The 23,643-nt window shown below is 43.6% G+C and overlaps 1 non-coding gene across 1 annotated transcript; it reads right to left on the bottom strand.

Moving 5' to 3' along the window:
• Positions 1–11,996: 11,996 nt before the first annotated feature.
• Positions 11,997–12,071, bottom strand: Trnat-ugu. The gene has a single exon. It is a non-coding gene; the product is annotated as a tRNA-Thr (tRNA).
• Positions 12,072–23,643: the final 11,572 nt, after the last annotated feature.

Here is a 23,643-nt window from a genome sequence, read left to right as displayed (position 1 = left end):
GTATCGTATCTCCCATTTTATCTTCATCTACATCCTCTTCCATTTCCATAATATTGTCCTCAAGTACATCGCCCTTGTATAGACCCTCTATATACTCCTTCCACCTTTCTGCTTTCCCTTCTTTGCTTAGAACTGGGTTTCCATCTGAGCTCTTGATGTTCATACAAGTGGTTCTCTTATCTCCAAAGGTCTCTTTAATTTTCCTGTAGGCAGTATCTATCTTACCCCTAGTGAGATAAGCCTCTACATCTTTACATTTGTCCTCTAGCCATCCCTCCTTAGCCATTTTGCACTTCCTGTCGATCTCATTTTTGAGACGTTTGTATTCCTTTTTGCCTGCTTCATTTACTGCATTTTTATATTTTCTCCTTTCATCAATTAAAATCAATATTTCTTCTGTTACCCAAGGATTTCTACTAGCCATCGTCTTTTTACCTACTTGATCCTCTGCTGCCTTCACTACTTCATCCCTCAAAGCCACCCATTCTTCTTCTACTGTATTTCTTTCCCCCATTCCTGTCAATTGTTCCCTTATGGTCTCCCTGAAACTCTGTACAACCTCTGGTTCTTTCAGTTTATCCAGGTCCCATCTCCTTAAGTTCCCACCTTTTTGCAGTTTCTTCAGTTTTAATCTACAGGTCATAACCAATAGATTGTGGTCAGAGTCCACATCTGCCCCTGGAAATGTCTTACAATTTAAAACCTGGTTCCTAAATCTCTGTCTTACCATTATATAATCTATCTGATACCTTTTAGTATCTCCAGGGTTCTTCCATGTATACAACCTTCTTTCATGATTCTTAAACCAACTGTTAGATATGATTAAGTTGTGCTCTGTGCAAAATTCTACCAGGCGGCTTCCTCTTTCATTTCTTAGCCCCAATCCATATTCACCTATTACGTTTCCTTCTCTTCCTTTTGTTACTACCGAATTCCAGTCACCCATGACTATTAAATTTTCGTCACCCTTCACTATCTGAATAATTTCTTTTATTTCATCATACATTTCTTCAATTTCTTCGTCATCTGCAGAGCTAGTTGGCATATAAACTTGTACTACTGTAGTAGGTGTGGGCTTCGTATATATCTTGGCCACAATAATGCGTTCACTATGCTGTTTGTAGTAGCTTACCCGCATTCCTATTTTCATATTCATTATTAAACCTACTCCTGCATTACCCCTATTTGATTTTTTGTTTATAACCCTGTAGTCACCTGACCAGAAGTCTTGTTCCCCCTGCCACCGAACTTCACTAATTCCCACTATATCTAACTTTAACCTATCCATTTCCCTTTTTAAATTTTCTAACCTACCTGCCCGATTAAGTGATCTGACATTCCACGCTCCGATCCGTAGAACATCAGTTTTCTTTCTCCTGATAACGACATCCTCTTGAGTAGTCCCCGCCCGGAGATCCGAATGGGGGACTATTTTCCTCCGGAATATTTTACCCAAGAGGACGCCATCATCATTTATCCATACAGTAAAGCTGCATGCCCTCGGGAAAAATTACGGCCGTAGTTTCCCCTTGCTTTCAGCCGTTCGCAGTACCAGCACAGCAAGGCCGTTTTGGTTATTATTACAAGGCCAGATCAGTCAATCATCCAGACTGTTGCCCTTGCAACTACTGAAAATGGTGCTGCCCCTCTTCAGGAACCACACGTTTCCACATAGTAATTTGTATATCACCGCGTGTAATCGTGTAAGCAGTGACAATTTTTTGTCGCCAGTCCGGTCCCTTTTTAATAACTTTCATGTCCACTCATTATAAAATATATATTTATTTGTTTTTAGATGCAGGTTATTAATTTTAATATCCGCAAAATGCGTTGACCCTCTACTTTGCTATTTACCATATACGTTGCACCTGACGATGTGGCTTTAAGCCGCGAAACCAGTTGTTTATTAAAACAGCTATTTTCCCAGCTGTTAGTGGAGTTCTTCCTAGCATCGTTTCAGATAAGAGGCACCATCTCTCGTTTTATCGTGGAACTGTGAGCTAAAATAAATAAAGCACATTAGTCATGTTTTAGAGCCAATAATTCTGTTTCTTATCGACTGTCACTTACCACTGTTTATAGCTGGGGTCATCAAATTAATTTCATATTTTCTTGTGGTTTCTTTAGTTTCGTTAGGCTGACATGCCAAACCTGTGTTGCTGTGCTGCAAATCTGGATCTAGTAAAACTAATGTAAATTTTGAACACTAGTACAAAACGGAGCCAAATCCGAGGGACTTATCTGACTTACATCTTTATTTTCTTCTCCCATTTACCTCAGAAGGGTTACAAAGCACCTTGTCGAATCTTAAATCAAGAAGTTCCAATTTTTTACACCTCCTATACGTATCTTCTTCCTACTCTTTTGATATCAAGCAGAACTGAGGCGTTGGCAGCAGAGATATGGACGGCCAAATAAGCTCCTAATTGCTAGTGTAATACATCAAGACGAAGAAATATAAATATTACTGTAATTCACGAAACTGAACGGATCAATTTACGTCGTAGCGGGGAAGAGGTGGTAGGCGTGTAATATGACAGAAAGGAGGGCGGAGTCTCATTGAAGATAGCTCCAAAACCTTTCACAATCTTTTACGGATTTCCAGTCCGCTGAATCTCGCCAGTTTGCCTCCGGCAAAAACACACAAAAAAGAGATAAAGTAACCTACAATCTGCTTTAATGTTCACTCGTTGATCGAATTGGCTTGGACGTTGTAGCTACTGTAATTTATTTCCCCTCTTGTATTTATGTGGTCTATGAAATGAATGACTTTTCTCTTTCTCGTTGTTTAATCTGACCTTCCATCGTCTCTCAGTGCGTCACCTGAGTGTCGGCAGTTACACGTCGCTCTAACATGCACGTACGGAGGAATAATCGCCTTACAGCTGACGCACAGTTTGTGTATGTTGATCCTCCTTATTTGTAATGCACTTGCTCCAGCGTTTGTTTCGGAACTGGAATTCAGAACCGATTACGCTGATGAGCTAATATATACGAAACGACTTATGAATGTTAAGGGTAGGTTTACTACCTTCGGCCCGAAAAAAGCATGTTCCTTGAGAATTTTTATCACAATATGTGTTAGAGATATCGATGTCATATTTTACCAAAATTTTTATTGATATTTCCTCTACAAACTGGAATTTTTTCGGCCGGAAATGTCGAAGAGCAAAGGCGGAAGTGCCGTCGGAACGAGACAAAATTTCGATGTAGACCTCCACGCGCGGTATGTCACAGGTCAGCCGGCTCGTCTGAAATCGAAATTGAGTTGACGTTAGCGAAGTATGTAAGATTCTTTAGGAGCTGTACGTCGCTTAAGTTATTTGGACCATAGGCAACAAAAAGGCGGCCATTTGAAAAAGAAAAAGAAAATAGGGTTTGTTTCATCCAATTTTGTCCGGCCGAAGTGGCCGTGCGGTTAAAGGCGCTGCAGTCTGGAACCGCAAGACCGCTACGGTCGCAGGTTCGAATCCTGCCTCGGGCATGGATGTTTGTGATGTCCTTAGGTTAGTTAGGTTTAACTAGTTCTAAGTTCTAGGGGACTAATGACCTCAGCAGTTGAGTCCCATAGTGCTCAGAGCCATCCAATTTTCGACTTCGTCGGCGAAGTAAAAATATTTAAAGTTGATGGATCGGGATAAAAGTGGTACAACTCCTAGACGATTTAGTTAGCTTCGTCGGAAACTAAGAATCATGCCAATCGGTGCAGTAGATTTGAAGTTACCATATCGCGCGATAAAAAAAGTCATTTCGAGAAAAACGCGTTTGAAGTTTTTACTACATATAAATGCAGTATTATGTAACTTACGTTCGATCTGCTATTCGGGACCCATATACTAGTCCTTCCTCTTCCTCACAGAGGGTGTTCTGCTCGATCTGGGCCATCCTGCGGCGAATAGAGTCCCAGGGTGACGTCCATCGTTGTCATGGTCTTCAGAATTTCTGAATACCCTTCGTTAAAGCTGCTCACTGCCAGGAAAGCCGCAATCTCCACAGTCTTCACACCAGAATGCAAATGCTTTGGGGCTAACTTCCAAACACACGCGTTCAAACTTTCATTTGAATTTCGTGTGTTTCCTCCCAAGCACCGGTACAATAACTCGTCCTCCGAAAGAAAAAAACTGGTGTGTGAAAAGGGCCGATTTCAGACACGCGCATTTTTTTGTACAACCACGAATAACAAACATTTCCGTTCCTTATTCGGAAAAACCGTTTCAGGGGTGGATTCTAAACACTTTTATGGATCCAAAAATGCAGTTTAATAAAATCGATTTTTTGAACCAAAAGATAGTAAACCTCCCCTTAAGAACGGTGACACTGTTCGTGAAGCTGCTAATGAATTTGAATTCCCTATCGTTCTTGCAAGTAAAGATACGTGAATTATTTTACACGTGAGTATGTGTTAGTTCATCCCTTACATGAAAATTACTCAAGTTCACTTGAAGATTAGAATTTCTTCACAAGACAGATCAACTTAATAAAGTTATGCTGGTCGCTCCAGCAGAGAGTACATAATGTTTTAATAAAAGGCTTCTTTAATAACCCTCTAATACCAGATTTCCTGCAAGGCGAATAAAATTAGGATGGTGTTCGTGATTGAGTAGTAATAAGTTATGCTTATACGTAAAAAATCGTAAATAATGTTTTAAAGATTATCGTACTGCTACAGCATAAAAAATTGCTCGTGGGTAACCGAATTACAGACACCAGCTAGAGGCCTGTAATATTTTCTCTCGCACGGGCCACAGCAGCGACGGCTTGTGACTGAAACACGGCGAGTCATCGAAGGCACTGGGTTAGCCATTCCGCTCAATAGCTACCGACAGCTTGTTAGTTTCATGTTCCATGGATAATTTGCACGATAAATCGTAATGTTGCGAAACGAGACACTTCCCATTCACATCGAAAATTATTTCGAAAATATGGCTACATGCTGCACATTTATAAAGTTTTTTCGTCTTTTTTCCCAATCAAAATAAAAATATAAGGTAAAGGCCCTAGTACCGTCCCTGCTCCTAATTTTGTCTCCTTAGGAATTTTCTGTTTCCGCGACTGGTAACAAATATTTAAATGCGCGTGCGTGACCTGAGTCCATTTAAAGAAGTGTGTGTTTCATGCAGCACGTGTAGGTTCCGTGTACTGGGGAATTCAGTTTTTTATGCTGAGGTGGCTTAGTGCAGCAGTCAAACAACCTGCAATTCCTAGTGTGAGCAATGATTTGTGTTTAGATATTCGGTCGTATTTCAGTCGTGTGTTGTTCTTTCTGGTGTGTAAGCGTTATATTCAAGAGTTTGACCTATATTTCTGTAACGGCCAATATAATAAAATAGGGGATGTTCATAATTTCGTGCCCCGTCCATTTCCTATTTTCGTCCCAGGAATGAAATTGAGAACTTATATTGAAAATAGATTTTATTTGCTATTTTCATAGATTACTTTACTTTTCTCATATGAGGGAAAGCGAGCCGAGAGATATGAATTCGTTACGGAAACTACTTGGTCTGTTACCACGAAACTTAATCTTCATCTACGTGGACACACACATCCAAATGGGAAATATCTTCAGAAGGCTTAAAAACCTTGAAAACTTTGTTCATTCATGGCCTTAAATTAATTTATAACAGTCAAAGTATTTGGCATTGTTGGAATGGAAAACTATGTTTAAATTAACTGTACCTTCGAGATTTTAGTTGGGGACGAAATTGCGAACGGTCTTCTTACATTTTTGTTTTCGCAGTGTTGACGTTTCTATCAAATACTGGCTTCAAAATGATACGACAATTTAATTGTAACTTTCCTGCAAGAGTACATTAAATTCAGGAATGTTGTTGTTGTTGTTGTTGTTGTGGTCTTCAGTCCTGAGACTGGTTTGATGCAGCTCTCCATGCTACTCTATCCTGTGCAAGCTTTTTCATCTCCCAGTACCTACTGCAACCTACATCCTTCTGAATCTGCTTAGTGTATTCATCTCTTGGTCTCCCTTTACGATTTTTACCCTCCACGCTGCCCTCCAATACTAAATTGGTGATCCCTTGATGCCTCAGAACATGTCCTACCAAACGATCCCTTCTTCTGGTCAAGTTGTGCCACAAACTTCTCTTCTCCCCAATCCTATTCAATACTTCCTCATTAGTTATGTGATCTACCCATCTAATCTTCAGCATTCTTCTGTAGCACCACATTTCGAAAGCTTCTATTCTCTTCTTGTCCAAACTATTTATCGTCCATGTTTCACTTCCATACATGGCTACACTCCATACGAATACTTTCAGAAATGACTTCCTGACACTTAAATCAATACTGGATGTTAACAAATTTCTCTTCTTCAGAAACGCTTTCCTTGCCATTGCCAGCCTACGTTTTATATCCTCTCTACTTCGACCATCATCAGTTATTTTGCTCCCCAAATAGCAAAACTCCTTTACTACTTTAAGTGCCTCATTTCCTAATCTAATTCCCTCAGCATCACCCGAATTAATTAGACTACATTCCATTATCCTTGTTTTGCTTTTGTTGATGTTCATCTTATATCCTCCTTTCAAGACACTGTCCATTCCATTCAACTGCTCTTCCAAGTCCTTTGCTGTCTCTGACAGAATTACAATGTCATCGGCGAACCTCAAAGTTTTTATTTCTTCTCCATGAATTTTAATACCTATTCCGAATTTTTCTTTTGTTTCCTTTACTGCTTGCTCAATATACAGATTGAACAACATCGGGGAGAGGCTACAACCCTGTCTTACTCCCTTCCCAACCACTGCTTCCCTTTCATGTCCCTCGACTCTTATAACTGCCATCTGGTTTCTGTACAAATTGTAAATAGCCTTTCGCTCCCTGTATTTTACCCCTGCCACCTTTAGAATTTAAAAGAGAGTATTCCAGTCAACATTGTCAAAAGCTTTCTCTAAGTCTACAAATGCTAGAAACGTAGGTTTGCCTTTCCTTAATCTTTCTTCTAAGATAAGTCGTAAGGTCAGTATTGCCTCACGTATTCCAGTGTTTCTACGGAATCCAAACTGATCTTCCCCGAGGTTGGCTTCTACTAGTTTTTCCATTCGTCTGTAAAGAATTCGTGTTAGTATTTTGCAGCTGTGACTTATTAAGCTGATAGTTCGGTAATTTTCACATCTGTCAACACCTGCTTTCTTTGGGATTGGAATTATTATATTCTTCTTGAAGTCTGAGGGTATTTCGCCTGTTTCATACATCTTGCTCACCAGATGGTAGAGTTTTGTCAGGACTGGCTCTCCCAAGGCCGTCAGTAGTTCCAATGGAATATTGTCTACTCCGGGAGCCTTGTTTCGACTCAGGTCTTTCAGTGCTCTGTCAAACTCTTCACGCAGTATCATATCTCCCATTTCATCTTCATCTACATCCTCTTCCATTTCCATAATATTGTCCTCAAGTACACCGCCCTTGTATAGACCCTCTATATACTCCTTCCACCTTTCTGCTTTCCCTTCTTTGGTTAGAACTGGGTTTCCATCTGAGCTCTTGATATTCATACAAGTCGTTCTCTTATCTCCAAAGGTCTCTTTAATTTTCCTGTAGGCGGTATCTATCTTACCCCTAGTGAGATAGGCCTCTACATCCTTACATTTGTCCTCTAGCCATCCCTGCTTAGCCATTTTGCACTTCCTGTCGATCTCATTTTTGAGACGTTTGTATTCCTTTTTGCCTGTTTCACTTACTGCATTTTTATATTTTCTCCTTTCATCAATTAAATTCAATATTTCTTCTGTTACCCAAGGATTTCTACTAGCCCTCGTCTTTTTACCTACTTGATCCTCTGCTGCCTTCACTACTTCATCCCTCAAAGCTACCCATTCTTCTTCTACTGTATTTATTTCCCCCATTCCTGTCAATTGCTCCCTTATGCTCTCCCTGAATCTCTGTACAACCTCTGGTTCTTTTAGTTTATCCAGGTCCCATCTCCTTAAATTCCCACCTTTTTGCAGTTTCTTCAGTTTTAATCTACAGGTCATAACCAATAGATTGTGGTCAGAGTCCACATCTGCCCCTGGAAATGTCTTACAATTTAAAACCTGGTTCCTAAATCTCTGTCTTACCATTATATAATCTATCTGATACCTTTTAGTATCTCCAGGGTTTTTCCATGTATACAACCTTCTTTCATGATTCTTAAACCAAGTGTTAGGTATGATTATGTTGTGCTCTGTGCAAAATTCGACCAGGCGGCTTCCTCTTTCATTTCTGTCCCCTAATCCATATTCACCTACTATGTTTCCTTCTCTCCCTTTTCCTACACTCGAATTCCAGTCACCCATGACTATTAAATTTTCGTCTCCCTTCACAATCTGAATAATTTCTTTTATTTCATCATACATTTCTTCAATTTCTTCGTCATCTGCAGAGCTAGTTGGCATATAAACTTGTACTACTGTAGTAGGCGTGGGCTTCGTATCTATCTTGGCCACAATAATGCGTTCACTATGCTGTTTGTAGTAGCTTACCCGCATTCCTATTTTCCTATTCATTATTAAACCTACTCCTGCATTACCCCTATTTGATTTTGTGTTTATAACCCTGTAGTCACCTGACCAGAAGTCTTGTTCCTCCTGCCACCGAACTTCACTAATTCCCACTATATCTAACTTCAACCTATCCATTTCCCTTTTTAAATTTTCTAACCTACCTGCCCGATTAAGGGATCTGACATTCCACGCTCCGATCCGTAGAACGCCAGTTTTCTTTCTCCTGATAACGACATCCTCTTGAGTAGTCCCCGCCCGGAGATCCGAATGGGGGACTATTTTACCTCCGGAATATTTTGCCCAAGAGGACGCCATCATCATGTAATCATACAGTAAAGCTGCATGCCCTCGGGAAAAATTACGGCTGTAGTTTCCCCTTGCTTTCAGCCGTTCGCAGTACCAGCACAGCAAGGCCGTTTTGGTTACTGTTACAAGGCCAGATCAGTCAATCATCCAGACTGTTGCCCTTGCAACTACTGAAAAGGCTGCTGCCCCTCTTCAGGAACCACACGTTTGTCTGGCCTCTCAACAGATACCCCTCCGTTGTGGTTGCACCTACGGTACGGCTATCTGTATCGCTGAGGCACGCAAGCCTCCCCACCAACGGCAAGGTCCATGGTTCATGGGGGGGAGGAATTCAGGAATATATATAATTCAGGAATATATATACCAATTTGTAGCCTTTGCCGTAATTTTTCAGGGCTTATACAGGTCCTAACATACTATGGTGACGAAATTTGGGCCCATAGCTTACAGGGGTGAGTTAATAATTCCACCGACCTCCTTTTACGCTTTACAATAACAGAAATTCTTACACGGAACAGGATAAACTTTTTCAGGTTGTTTACAAATTTTACTTCGCGGTCTGTCAGACATTTTATATCACTGGGTAAGTAAGTGATCAAAAATTTTTGTTGCAGCATTGTGCACTCCTTTTTGAGCTAAACGCAATCTTGATGTCAAGTAACGAATGGCATTTTTCCTTCTGGTGTTGTAATTATGTACATCATTGCTCCTCTTTGACTGCAGTGGATTATTTACAACGAACTTAGTGAGGAAATAAATATACAGTGAAGCAGTACACAGAGTGCACAACTCCTTAAACAGATATCTACAAGACGATCGTGGTTGAGTACCATATATTATTCTTACAGCACATTTTTGAGCGATGAAGAATGATTTAGTTAGAGTTCTCCCAGAACACTATTCCGTAGGACATTACTGAATGAGGATATGCAAAATACGTAAGCTTACTGATTTGTCTCTTTCCAGGATTTACAGTTATTCTAAATGAAAATGTAACTGAAATAAGTTGTTTTGCGAGTTCCAGAATGTGCTGTGTCCAGTTTCAATACTCATCTCACGGAAATTGTTCCAAGCCGTATCCAGGACGCGCACATCTCGCTCCTTTTTGTGTGCTCAGTAGATTCGACATCATGCGATCCGATGGGTTTCACAAGCACCTTCAAACTATTCTGACAAAATTGGGCATGACGTCTTGCCGCTGGTACAGTTCATGAACGAAACGCTGTAGGTGATCAAACGGACGTTTGTACCAGGCATTAGGTTTTGCGCCGGTCGCTAGTGAGAGGGGTGGCAAACAAATACTTCCACGTCCTGGCTGAACGCTATCCTATTGGCTAGCGGGATGCGCCAACTCTTTATAATCATGTTACTTCGCCTGCACCAATGTCTGCCATGACTCGTCAGTCAAGGCGAACCATTCCAAGTTTCGACTGTGACCTCTTGCATCAACAAGCTATAACTAAAGATAGTTGATAATGGCGGGGACAGTTTTCTCTTGAGTACCCCCAACAAAGTCTGGGCACAGTTGCTCGCGAAAATCTCTGTATCTGTGCGGTGTTGCAAATACAATGAAACGCCAAAGAAACTGGCTCAAATGGTTCAAATGGCTCTCTGCACTATGGGACTGTGGTCATCAGTCCCCTAGAACTTAGAGCTACTTAAACCTAACTAACCTAAGGACATCACACACATCTATGCCCTAGGCAGGATTCGAACCTGCGACCGTAGCAGTCCCCCGGTTCCGGACTGAGCGCCTAGAAAAGAAACTGGCAGAGGCATGCGTATTTAAGTAAAAGATATATGTAAACAGGCATAATACTGCGCTGCGGTCGGCAACGCCTACATAAGACGAGTGTCTAACGCTTGTTAGATCGGTTACTGCTGCTACAATGGCGGGTTATCAAGATTAAGTTCGAACGTAGAACAGTCGGCGCACGAGCAATGGGATACAGCATCTCCGAGGTACCGATGAAGTGGGGATTTTCCCGTATGATCATTTCACTAGTGCGCCGCTGATATCAGGAATCCGGTCCAATCAAATCTCCAACACAGCTGCGACCGGAAAAAGATCCTGCAAGAACGCGACCTACGACGACTGAAGGGAATCGTTCGACGTGACAGAAGTGCAACCATTCCGAAAAATTGTTGCAGATTTCAATGCTGGGCCATCAACAAGTGTCAGCGTGCGAACCATTCAACGAAACTTTATCGCTAAGGGCTTTCGGAGCCGAAGGGCCACCCGTGTACTGTTGATAACTGCACGACACAAAGCTTTACACCTCGCCTGGGACCGTCAACACTGACACTGGACTGTTGATGACTGAAAACATGCTGCGTGGTCGGTCGAGTCTCGTTTCAGGTTATATCAAGCGGATGCACGTGTACGGGTAGGGAGACAACGGCATGAATCCATTGACCCTGCATGTCAGTGGGGGACTGTTCAAGCTGGTGGAGTCTCTGTAACGGTGTGTCGCGTATGCAATTGGAGTCATGTGAAAGGCTGATACGTCTAGATACGACCCTGACAGATGACACCTTTGTAAGCATCCTATCTGATAACATGCATCCATTCATGTCCATTGTGCATTCCGACGGACTTGGGCAATTCCAGCAGGAGAATCGGACACCCCACACGTCCAGAATTGGTGCAGAGTGGCTCCAGGAACACTGAGTTTACACTTCCGCTAACCACCAAACTCCGCAGACATGAACATCACTGAGCATATGTGAGATACCTTGCAACGTGCTGTTCAGAAAAGATCTCCACCTCCTCGTACTCTTACGGATTTATGGACAGGAATGCAGGATTCATCGTGTCAATTCCCTCCGGCACTACTTCAGACATTAACCGAGTCGACGCCACATCGTGTTGCGGCACTTTCGCGTGCTCGTGGGGGCTCTACACGATATTACGCAAGTTTACCAATTTCTTTGGCTCTTCAGTGTAGTTTCCTTTGGATGTGGCACCAAGGATATGGTCGCATTACAATGCCGTGATATCGGACTGTGGCGACTGGTATAGTCTCTCTCTAAGACACTGTAGGTGCCCTTAATTCCTCACGTGAGTATGTGAACATCTGTGTAAGCATACATCTGAAGATCTAATGCATATTTTGCAATGAAATGATAATTAAATGGACACCTTAGCTGCAAACAGACGTTGATGTACTTCACTGGGGACATGTGGAAAATGTGTGCCCCGACCGGGACTCGAACCCGGGATCTCCTGCTTACATGGCAGACGCTCTATCCATCTGAGCCACCGCGGGCACAGAGGATAGTGCGTCTGCAGGGACTTATCCCTTGCACGCTCCCCGTGAGACCCACATTCCCAACATGTCCACAGCACTACATTCGTAGTGCGCCTAATAGATGTTTGCATCATACTCATTACACGTGGCAGTGTTTATCAGTCGTTCAATTTCTCGACGACAGAAATTTTGTCGGTGTTCGCGGAGCCATTGGAGAACCGCTCCGTGAACTTCCTTGGCGTTGCGTAATATCTTTCCCACATATGTACTTCGAGCTTAGCGATTGGCTGGACGTTATCGTCTGTGTTCGACGTCGATGTGTTTCCTTGGCGATCAATATCATCCGTAACGAAATTTTCTCTCTGTATCGGAGTATGCGCTGATATGAAACTTCATGGCAGATTACAACTGTGTGCCGGACCGAGACTCGAACTCCAGATCTTTGGCTTCACGGGCAAGTGTTCTACCATCTGAGATGTCCAAGCACGACTGACGGCCTGTCCTCACAGCTTTAATTCGGCCAGTAACTCGTCTCCTACTTTCCAAACATCACAGAAGCTCTCCTGCAGGAGAACTGAAGCTGTGAGGACGGGTCGCGAGTTGTTCTTGGGTCTCTCAGATGGTAGAGCACTTGCCCACGAAAGGCAAAGGTCTCGAGTTCGAGTCCCGGTCCCGCACACAGTTGTAATCTACCAGAAAGTTTCAGTATCGTCCATGTCTGTGCGGACTTTCTTAAACTGTTGGCATCATGTCACTGGGGCTGGACGTGATAACTCATTTGGTCTATACGTCGCCTGAATTCCGTGTTAGTTCTATGTGAAATTTAGACGTTCTTTCCCGCTTACTTCAGCTCTGCTGTCCGTTTCCGGTTGCCGCGTCATTTCAGCACCACACTGTGATAAGTACCGCAGCAGAACCGTGTCTGCAGGAAGCCCAGAACATGTACTACCTTCTGTCAATGCGTCATTCTGGTGTGCAGTGACCTTAGCATGGGACGACATGTGTAACTTTCTTTGTGAAGTTCCTAGGTATGTCCAGAGGCAGATGTAATTTTGCCTTTTCGAGAGATTTTCTGCGTTATTTGCCTGTATTTGTCATTTTAAAATGGCCATAAAGGTGACAGTACTGTTCCTTTTTTTCTAATAATTGCAGTCGAATAAAGAAACAAAAACTTCACGTATAAAGTTTTCTAGATATGTTGTTCTCCGCCTTTCAGCGTGCACGTTGATACTACATCCACGAGCTTCCCGCCGAGTGCTCTTCGGACATTATCACTTGACAATGATCAAGGACATTTGGGTTGAAAACTCGTCTAGAAGCACCTGGAAGTCCGAGCACCTGGAAGTCCGAGAAGATTTTATTGTGCTGTATCGCCGCGAGAGTGTGCACTCATACGTGTTTTAGGTTATTACGAATACGCGGAAAATACAATAAAAAAGTTGTACAGTAGTGTCTAAGAAGAAAATATACAGCTTTTATGAAAAAAATTCACTTACAATTTGCGTATCCAACGGTCATGTTGCACCCTCAGAGTAATGGTGGTCAACCACGACTGAAATCCTTGATAATAGCATGTGTTCAACTGCTACTGGAGTTTTGTGATAGGCTAGAATGCTGGGGTCACAGTGGGATGCTGACTGATAGAAACACAATACGCATTTACAGTTCCTAAAATCGTGTTTTGAAATGAGGAAGTGGAAGATATTGGAACACACAGTAGCAATATTGTCTTCAGGCTTTCGCAGAACTGATGTTGTTCCAACTTCACGTACTACATTATTCAGCTTTGCTGACATTTCGAATTTGTCCGGATAAAATCTGCGTAACTCTGAAGAGGAAATTTACGTACCGAGTCACTTGCGACTGAAAAACATATCACCTTGAATACGCGGTACACACTATTGCGTGAGATAAACAGCAGAGGCTGCGGTGCTGGCAGCATTCATTTAGACACGAGGACCCACACACAGTAGCTGCGCAGCGAGCCGTTATCCAGAGCAGGTACGCGCTGTGTCAGCGGGAACCGCAGGTCTGACTCTGCTGCACGTTCGTCATGTGCTTCCGCCCGACGCTTCGTTGTTTGGCGTAGCCACGCGGTGACGTGGTGTGCTTCATCTCTCCTTCTTCGTTCTGCGTACTGCATGGTTCTAACCGGTTACGCTGAAGTCACTGACTTGAGCATAAAACAGGCAACTTAATACCATCACGTACTTTTATATTACTTCTATGTACGAAACCGGTGGGTGGTGATCGAATCGATCAAAGAAATACAACAATCAGTTCCTTTTATTCCCCAAGGAGTGTGTCGGACATTTTCTTGTCTTCAGCTGGTTTAGTTCAGTTATCTGAACATAATCATCGTTGTTTTATCGAATTGCACTTTCAATGTAGGAGTTACACCTGTGCGGGATAACTACTTCAAATTCCATGCTATTCCAGAGGCATATTAAGGTCTGCATGACAGGTAAAGAATACCTGATTTATTGCTGTTGTCAGTAGTTCCTTCTATTTTTGATTTCTAGTTATACTCACTGCTATAATACATTTTTGGAATACGAGATGTGGCTGATGGTGCCACAGATTAAGTATGTATGCACCGAAGATAAACGACCAACAGCAGTAGTGTGAAGCCTCAGTCGAATGCGGCATCTCTGGTGTCTGTAGACAAATGAGTGTGGCAGTGCCCTTTCTTTGTGTAAGAACTTTTGTTTTGTTTTACTGGAAAAATAAGTGGAATAATGCAGTAACGAACTCTCATGAAGTTTCACATTAAACTTAGAAAATTTGCTTTTGAAACCTATTGTAAAGAAGTGTATGGCGAAGACTTTATTACGTATGCGAGTTTTTGAGTGGTTCAAGCCTTTCTAAGATGGACGAGAACACGTTGAATTTGGTTCACGTTTGGACCGGCCTTCAACCACTAAAACGGATGAAAATATCGAAAAATTGGTAATCTTATTCGATCTGACTGTTGGTTGAGTATTCGTTCGACTGCTTAAACTGCAGATATTAACATATAATGCTAAAGGGAATTTTTATATATTCCATTTAACTTGAGGAAATTGTGTGCGAAATTTGATGCCGAAAATTCTCACAATCAAACAAAAACTCGTGAAAATGAAAATGTTTGTATTGACTCAATATCGTTGAAAATTATCCAGATTTTTAGGAAAAAGTATTAAAATGTAACGAATCATGGTTTTTTTTCACTTATGGTCCATAAACTAAAGCTCTGAGCACTATGGGACTTAATATCTGAGGTCATCAGTCCCCTAGAACTAACTAACCTAAGGACATCACACACATCCATGTGCGAGGCAGGATTCGAACCTGCGACAGTAGCGGTCGCGCAATTCCAGACTGAAGCGCCTAGAACCACTCGGCCACATCGGCCGGACACTAACTAAGCTTTAATACATGCACTGAAATGGCCCATTTCACCAAGAGTGGAAAGAGCTCGAATGAGCAAACAAAGATTCTAAACAAAGACGATTGCGTTTTACGATATTCATGGAATTTTCTCTTCACTAGGTTCCGGAAGGTCAAACTATTAATCAACATTACTACTTTGAGATTCTTGCCCAGCTCAATCAGAAAATAAAAAAAAAGAAAACGACCCGAATTTTGGAAGAACGAGTCATGAAGTCTGCATCAAGACAGCACACTGGCTCATATCGCATTGACGAGTAAGAGCTTTCTAGGGACGTAGAGCATCCCAATGTTAGGCTAGTCACCTTATTCTCCTGGCCCAGCTCCATGTGAGTTTTAACTGTTTCCCAAGGTAAAATCTGCGTTAAAAGAAAACATAATTTCGGTCCAATGAAGCAGTGAAAGAAAAAGCGATACGGGTCATCAAAAATCTCAGAGGAAAATTACCAGCACTGTTCCCATCAACGAAAAATTCACGTGGAGCGTTGTACGGATAGAGGACACTAAAAAAACTGCCAGTGACACGGCGAATTAAACGATGTAACTGCAGGTTGTTGTCGCTCAAGCGCCAGACTGCTTGAGACACTAAACCGTAGAATGCTGTCATTCATAATGTTGACGGCAGCTATGACTAATGCTCTGAATCGTAGAAATTGCTACTTTCCAAATTTTTATGTGGAATTTCATTCCACTCGTTCTTGGTATTGTATTCAAACGGAGCGATGCCTTCCGCCTTTTATTATCATGTGTGAACCTCTCTGATTCGCCAATATGCTCGCTATGTAGCGCACTTACCATGTCTGCGGATACATACTTTGGATACAGGATCGTGACGCTCGAAACAGCTTACATATCGACGGTAGGCAAAGAAAACCTCGTAACTCCGTGTGTGTGTGAAAACCTCGCGATTCCATTAACCAGTAACTCCATTATCTCGCCCCCTCTCTCCCCCTGCTTTGGAACATGAGCTACAAATCAGGCAGCACATCCCTCAGCTTTTATGGGCTGTTATTTGAGGTACATTTTACAACCACATCTCTCTTCCCCCACTATCCCCCGACTCTACCCACACTGTGCCCTCACACTCCCGCCCTCTCCACACTCTCTCTTCCCCCATCACTCTCCCCATCTCTCCCCCTTTTCTCCTCTCCCCCCTCAATCTCCCCCCTCTCACTCCCCCACTCTCTCTCGTCCCTCACTCCCCCTTCTCCCACACCTCCCCCACCTCTCACACTCTCTCTCCCTCTCACACTCTCTCTCCCCACTATCTCCCCCCCACTATCCCACTATATCCCCCCACTATCTCCCCCCCACTATCTCCCCCCACTATCTCCCCCCCACTATCTCCCCCCCACTATCTCCCCCACTATCTCCCCCCACTATCTCCCCCCCCACTATCTCCCCCCACTATCTCCCCCCACTACCTCCCCCCACTATCTCCCCCCCACTATCTCCCCCCCACTCTCTCCCCCCTACTCTCTCCCCCACTCTCTCCCCCCACTCCCCACACTCTCTTCCCCCACTCTCTTCCCCCCACTGTCTCCCCCCACTCTCTGACCCCACTCTCACCCCCCTCCTACTTTCCCCTCTCCCACTCTCCCCCTCTCCCACTCTCACCCACCCTATCTCACCCACCCTATCTCACTCTCCCTATCTCAACCTCCCTCTCTCAATATCTGACCCTCCATAACGTAACCCTCTCTCCCCTCTCCCCCACACTCAGCCCTCTCCCCCACTCTCCTCTCACTCAGCCCCCTCTCACACCCCTCTTTCACCCCCCTACCCCTATCCCTCCCAACTCTCTCACACCCTCTACCACCCTGTCTCCCTCTTCCTACCCCTCTCCCTCCCCCCTCTCCCTATCCTCTCTCTAACCCTCCATACCCCCTTCCCTAACCGCCTCCAAACTCACCTCCATAACTCCACCCTACCCTTCCTACCTACCCCCTCCCTACCCTCTCCCTACCCTCCTCTCTACCCTTCTTCATACCCTATCCCTACCCCTCCCTACCCCCTTCCTAGACCCTCCCTACCCCCTCAATATCCCCTCCATACCCCCTTTCCTAACCCATCCCAAACACACATCCATAACCCCTCCCTACCCAACCTCCATACCCCCTCCTTACTATGAACCCTACCCCATCCATTCCCCCTCCCTACCCCCTCCCCACCCCACTCTCTACCCCCTCAGTCTCCCCCTCTCTCCACCACTCTCTTCCCCCTCTCTCCCCCCTCTCTCTCCCCCTCTCTCTTCCCACTCTCTCCCCCCCTCTCTCTCCCCCTCTCTCTTACCACTCCCTCTTCCCCCTCTCTCTTACCACTCCCTCTTCCCCCTCTCTCTTACCACTCCCTCTTCCCCCTCTATCGATCCACTATCTCTCCCTCATTTCTCCCTCCTCTCTCCCTCTCCCTTTCCCCCACCTTCTCCCTCTCCCCACTCTCCCCACCACTCCCCCTCTCAACCACTCGGCCCCCTGTCAAACACTCGGGCCCCCCCTTCTCCCCGCTCAGGCCCCCCTTCTCCCCACTGGGGCCCCCCTTCGCCCCGCTCGGGACCTCCCTTCTCCCTGCTTGGGCCCCCCCTTCTCGCTGCTCGCCTCTCCCTCTCTCTAGCCCCCCCCTCTCTCCTGGTCCCCCTTTCTCTTCCCCTTTCTCCTTGGTGTGTGGATGGTGACGAGGTGTAGGGGAGCAAGAGCATAGAATTTTCGTAACTATAGTGTATATAATTTATATCTCTGTGTGGAAGGAGATGAGGGGAAGAATAGTAGCTAATTGCTGGAAAAATTTGCTGTTGAAAATTCACTGATAAATCAGTCATTATCTTCAAATATGTATTTCGTTTGTTACAGAACATGTGACAGTTGTCTCACTCACTATCGCTTGCTATGCTTGTGCGGAATTCCGGATAGTATTTGTCACAGAAGCCACCAAAGCGCCACGACTGCTGCGGTCACAGGTTCGAATCCTGCCTCGGGCATGGATGTGTGTGATGTCCTTAGGTTAGTTCGGTTTAAGTAGTTCTAAGTGCTAGGGGACTGATGACCTCAGAAGTTAAGTCCCATAGTGCTCAGAGCCATTTGAACCATCTTGAACCACCGAAGCACAAATTCACAAAACACAAAGCACATTTAATGAAAGCTGCTGCCTTCAAGGTACACTAATTTTTCAGAAGCGGTACTGCAAAGCACAGTTTGGGTAAATACAAAAAGATCTTCCTTTCTTCGATCAGCTTTGATGGAACCACGCGTAGTTGATCATTCCTGTGAAAGCAAGGACACTAATTTGATGCAGAATTGAAGACTATTTTTATGGAGTTTTCATTCGAAATGATTTCTCTATTAATCTTTAGCATGTCGGGAGCATTTTGAATATTTTTCGTGAAAATTTTAACACGCCTGTAAAAGCCAATATCACAGACTTAGAATATATGTACTGCCAGCACAGTAGCAGTGAACGTTAGCTTCAAGAAAAGAGACGAAAGTTCCGGGTAGGAGGAACGCATTAATCATCGACTTTGATTTGCTCGGAAGGTTGGGGCCGCTGCATGAAACGTCGCTAGCTAGGTAGTCAGGACATGTTCATCTACAACGTACCCAAGACTCATGAAAATCAGTAGTCAACAGCTCTGATGATCCCCTAATATGTAAGATTGTTTTTGGTTGCACGAAAGAGGGCAATACTGATCTTACGTGAAAAGTGTCTCCCTATTGGTTCATACATTTGTTTACGGACACACTGTTTACACATTTACAAGTTTTACTTAATTTTTATGACTACAGTTGAACACTGCAATTTTTGCACCCATTAGTTTTTGTGGTGTACGTTACTGTAAGACCTTCAGTACACACACCATCAGATTATTTGAATTGTCACTCTAACGAAGTAGGCGAGTGTTAGCAATATGTCTTGTGGTCTCATCATGGCGTGTTTATCTTCTGCCGTTAGGTCAGACGATACAAATGCCACTTGCACGCTTAGAGTAGCAAATTGACGGTAACCAACGTTAAAGAGAACTTCATTAATTTTCACACACCTTTATTAAAATAATAACAAGCATAAAAATTACTTAACTTTTCTGGATGCTATTTACAATTGACAATATGAAGTTCCTTTGGTATTGGTACGTAAATCTTATTCTCACATGTTGTTGTTGTTGTTGTCTTCAGTCCTGAGACTGGTTTGATGCAGCTCTCCATGCTACTCTATCCTGTGCAAGCTTCTTCATCTCCCAGTACCTACAGCAACCTACATCCTTCTGAATCTGCTTAGTGTATTCATCTCTTGGTGTCCCTCTACGATTTTTACCCTCCACGCTGCCCTCCAATACTAAATTAGTGATCCCTTGATGCCTCAGAACATGTCCTATCAACCGATCCCTTCTTCTAGTCAAGTTGTGCCACAAATTTCTCTTCTCCCCAATCCTATTCAATATTTCCTCATTAGCTATGTGATCTACCCATCTAATCTTCAGCATTCTTCTGTAGCACCATCACATATATCTCTGATACTTGACAAAAGTGTCTATACATTTATCTTCATGGCTATGTACAGGAAAATGATAATCTTATTAGGTGCAGACTCAAACTTGACTATAGACTGGTACAGACAAATGTAGAACTCGTACCGAATGTTGCAGACAAATGCAGACTGACTAATCGGAGGTCCGTACACTCGTTATAATACCTCGCGCATTCATGTATCACTGCGCGAGTGTGATCCACGAGGAGAAAGGGTTCTATGTTAGAAGCAATCTCATTGGCTGCATTTTATATTAATACGCGGATCGGCGGAAGCAGAATTTGGTCCGTCTCTATGGCAGCGCCATCTCGTAGTGCAGAGACGGACGAGCGCTGCGCCTGAGCTGTTGTGCTTAGTGGGGCGCGCTCTAGTGGGAAAGTTGTGTACGTGCTGACTACGCGAAACTAGGTACACAACAGTTTTGTTTCTTTTTTATACCATTGTAATTTCTCTAGTCAACTCTGTTAAAAAAAAGGATTCGAAACCTGTCTCGATCTTTTTCGACACGCTGAACTCCTAACAGGGAACTGCAACACCATCTTTTGCTTCAGCCGGCTTATGCGTAGCAGAAGAAGTAGTCGCATCGTCCACAACTGTGGCTTGGAGGCGTTTTGTGATCGGATGTCAGCGACGGAGAAAAAGCGGCGGCACTCTGGGCTGGCCGGCGCAGATGCGCCCGCCGAAGGCCGAACACGTCATCGCGTCTGCGCCAACAGCACCACCGGCCCCAGCGTTCTGCAATCAGCGGCCGCGTGCGTCACGGCCGCCAGACACAACACGGCCTGCCTCACGCACTTCCCGCTGGGCCGCTCTGCGACGAAGCGGGTCTGCGCACAACTCATTACCGAGGCAGAGGGCAGTTTGGCACACGAGACTGGCTGTATGCGACGCTGAGAGAGGTGGGCGGTAGGAGGGGGAGGGGGAAAGTTTTGGGAGACATCTAAGGAATGAAATCTGGCATGTTCGTCTTTCAGCTCTTGACGCGGAATTTTCTGTCACACTGTGTATACGTAGACGACAGTTTACGATCACTCGCAGTGTCTAAGATGCAGAGACCACTCGAACAAACAGGTGGTTCCAGACGTTGATTACAGTAGTGGATGTATGATGGTTCTGGCCAAATGGAAGCACTGTTTTCTTACGTAAACAAACCAGCCGGATGTCTAAGTCCCATTAAATGGTCCTTATGTAAACAAACCTCGGGGAAGATCAGGTTGGATTCCGAAGAAGTGTTGGAATACATGACGCAATACTGACACTACGACTTATCTTAGAAAATAGATTAAGGAAAGGCAAACCAACGTTTCTAGCATTTGTAGACTTGAAGAAAGCTTTGGACAAAGTTGACTGGAATGCTCTCTTTCAAATTCTGAAGGTGGCAAGGATAAAATACAGGGAGCAAAAGGCTATTTATATATTAAAAAAAGGGGTTCAAATGGCTCTGAGCACTATGGGACTTAAAATGTGTGGTCATCAGTCCCCTAGAACTTAGAACTACTTAAACCTAACTAACCTAAGGGCATCACCCACACCCATGCCCGAGGCAGGATTCGAACCTGCGATCGTAGCGAACACAAGGTTCCAGACTGAAGCGCCTAGAAGCGGCTATTTACAATTTGTACAGAAACTAGGTGACAGTTACAAGAGTCGAGGGGCATGAAAGGGAAGCTGTGGTTGGGAAGGGAGTGAGACAGGGTTGTAGCTTATCCTCGATGTTATTCAGTCTGTATATTGAGCAAGCAGTAAAGGAAACAAAAGAAAAATTTGGAGTAGGAATTAAAATCCATGGAGAAGGAATAAAAAAATTTGAGGTTCGCCGATGACATGGTAATTCTGTCAGAGACAGCAAAGGACCTGGAAGAGCAGCTGAACGGAATGGACAGTGTCTTGAAAGGAGGCTATAAGATGAACATCAATAAAGCAAAACGAGGATAATGGAATGTAGTCGAATTAAATTGGGTGATGCTGAGGGAATTAGATTAGGAAATGAGACACTTAAAGTAGTAAATGAGTTTTACTATTTGGGGAGCAAAATAACTGACGATGGTCGAAGTAGAGAGGATATAAAATATAGACTGGGAATGGCAAGGAAAGCGTTTCTGAAGAAGAGAAATTTGTTAACACTGAGTATAGATTTAAGTGTCAGGTAGTCGTTACTGAAAGTATTGTATGGAGTGTAGCCATGTATGGAAGTGAAATGTGGACGATGAATGGTTTAGGCAAAAACAGAATAGAAGCTTTCGAAATGTGGTGCTACAGAAGAATGCTGAAGATTATATGGGTAGATCACATAACTAATGAGGAGGTATTGAATAGAATTGGAGAGAAGAGAAATTTGTGGCACAACTTGACTAGGAGAAGGGATCGGTTGGTGGGGCACATTCTGAGGCATTAAGGGATCACCAATTTAGTATTGTGGGGCAGCGTGGAGGGTAAAAATCGTAGAGGGAGACCAAGAGATGAATACACTAAACAGATTCAGAAGGATGTAGGTTGCAGTAGGCACTGGGAGATGAAGAAGCTTGCACAGGATAGAGTAGCATGGAGAGCTGCATCAAACCAGTCTCAGGACTGAAGACCACAACAACAACAACATGCAAACAAACTGCTCACTTGTACCTGCGATTTGTTAGTTTAGGGCGTAAGTAATGAGCCATAACTCTCATGATAATGACAAGTAATGGTCAATAACTGTCATGTCTGTTACCTTGGCTACAATAGTTACAAGACAATGGCTAAGTAGGGGACTTGGATTCATGATTACCGACGTATCCATCTACCATAAAGGTCTTCATTCTACTATATCAGTTCACAGTGTATCCTAGCAATGGGTGCTGTTGTGTGCCACTGAATACACAGCGTGCCATACCTGGTGATTTAAGAGTGCTGGACGCATATTCTCGCTCAAAAAATTGGGACCATCAGACCTGTTAGTCGTGGATTTTGATAAGTCATAGGTACATTGTACAGGGAATTGTCCTGAGTCGTGGCTAGCAGCTTTTCATGAGATTGCCTTAGTTTTTGAGACAATCGATGTTCAAGTTTTATGTGGACCTCCAATATCGTTAAGTTCAATATGTTTGGAGAAACGAAGTGTAGTGCAGCTTCTGGATTTCATGGCCACTATGTAGGCAGTATGGGTTCAATCCCTGCCTCTGTACTTCCCTTCTAGTTTCATACAAAATATCATTAAATAAAATACATCATGCAAAAGTATTCAAATATAGTCATTTTCACCATAGTAATTTCATTACTAAATCAACCACTAAAGCGCACTTCCTTCAAATGTGTATTCCGTTTGTGGTTCATAGGTAAAATTCCAAATATCTGCACGGCTCCAAAGAGTTTTCCACGGTGTATAAAACATTAGCATCTGCAGAATAATTCCAGATACAGAAAAAAGTATTCATCTATAATTTTGATCTCAATTATGTAATTAAAACCGATCAAACTGGCTGCCAGTACCAATCGATGCATAATAGATCTCTTGCCCCCCTTCCCTCCATTTGGCCAGAAGTCTCATATGTCCACTACTCATGATGGCCGAGTTAACAACGTGAAAGACTAGGCATAAACGGTATCCAGAACGTAACAACCCACAGAGAAATGAGAGACATTCGAACTGGAAGCGTCAAACAGGGATG

Source organism: Schistocerca piceifrons, chromosome 2 (genome assembly GCF_021461385.2).
Source record: "Schistocerca piceifrons isolate TAMUIC-IGC-003096 chromosome 2, iqSchPice1.1, whole genome shotgun sequence".
NCBI lineage: Eukaryota > Metazoa > Arthropoda > Insecta > Orthoptera > Acrididae > Schistocerca > Schistocerca piceifrons.
Note: the sequence above shows the minus strand (reverse complement) of the source record. Positions and strands in the feature narration are given on the sequence as shown.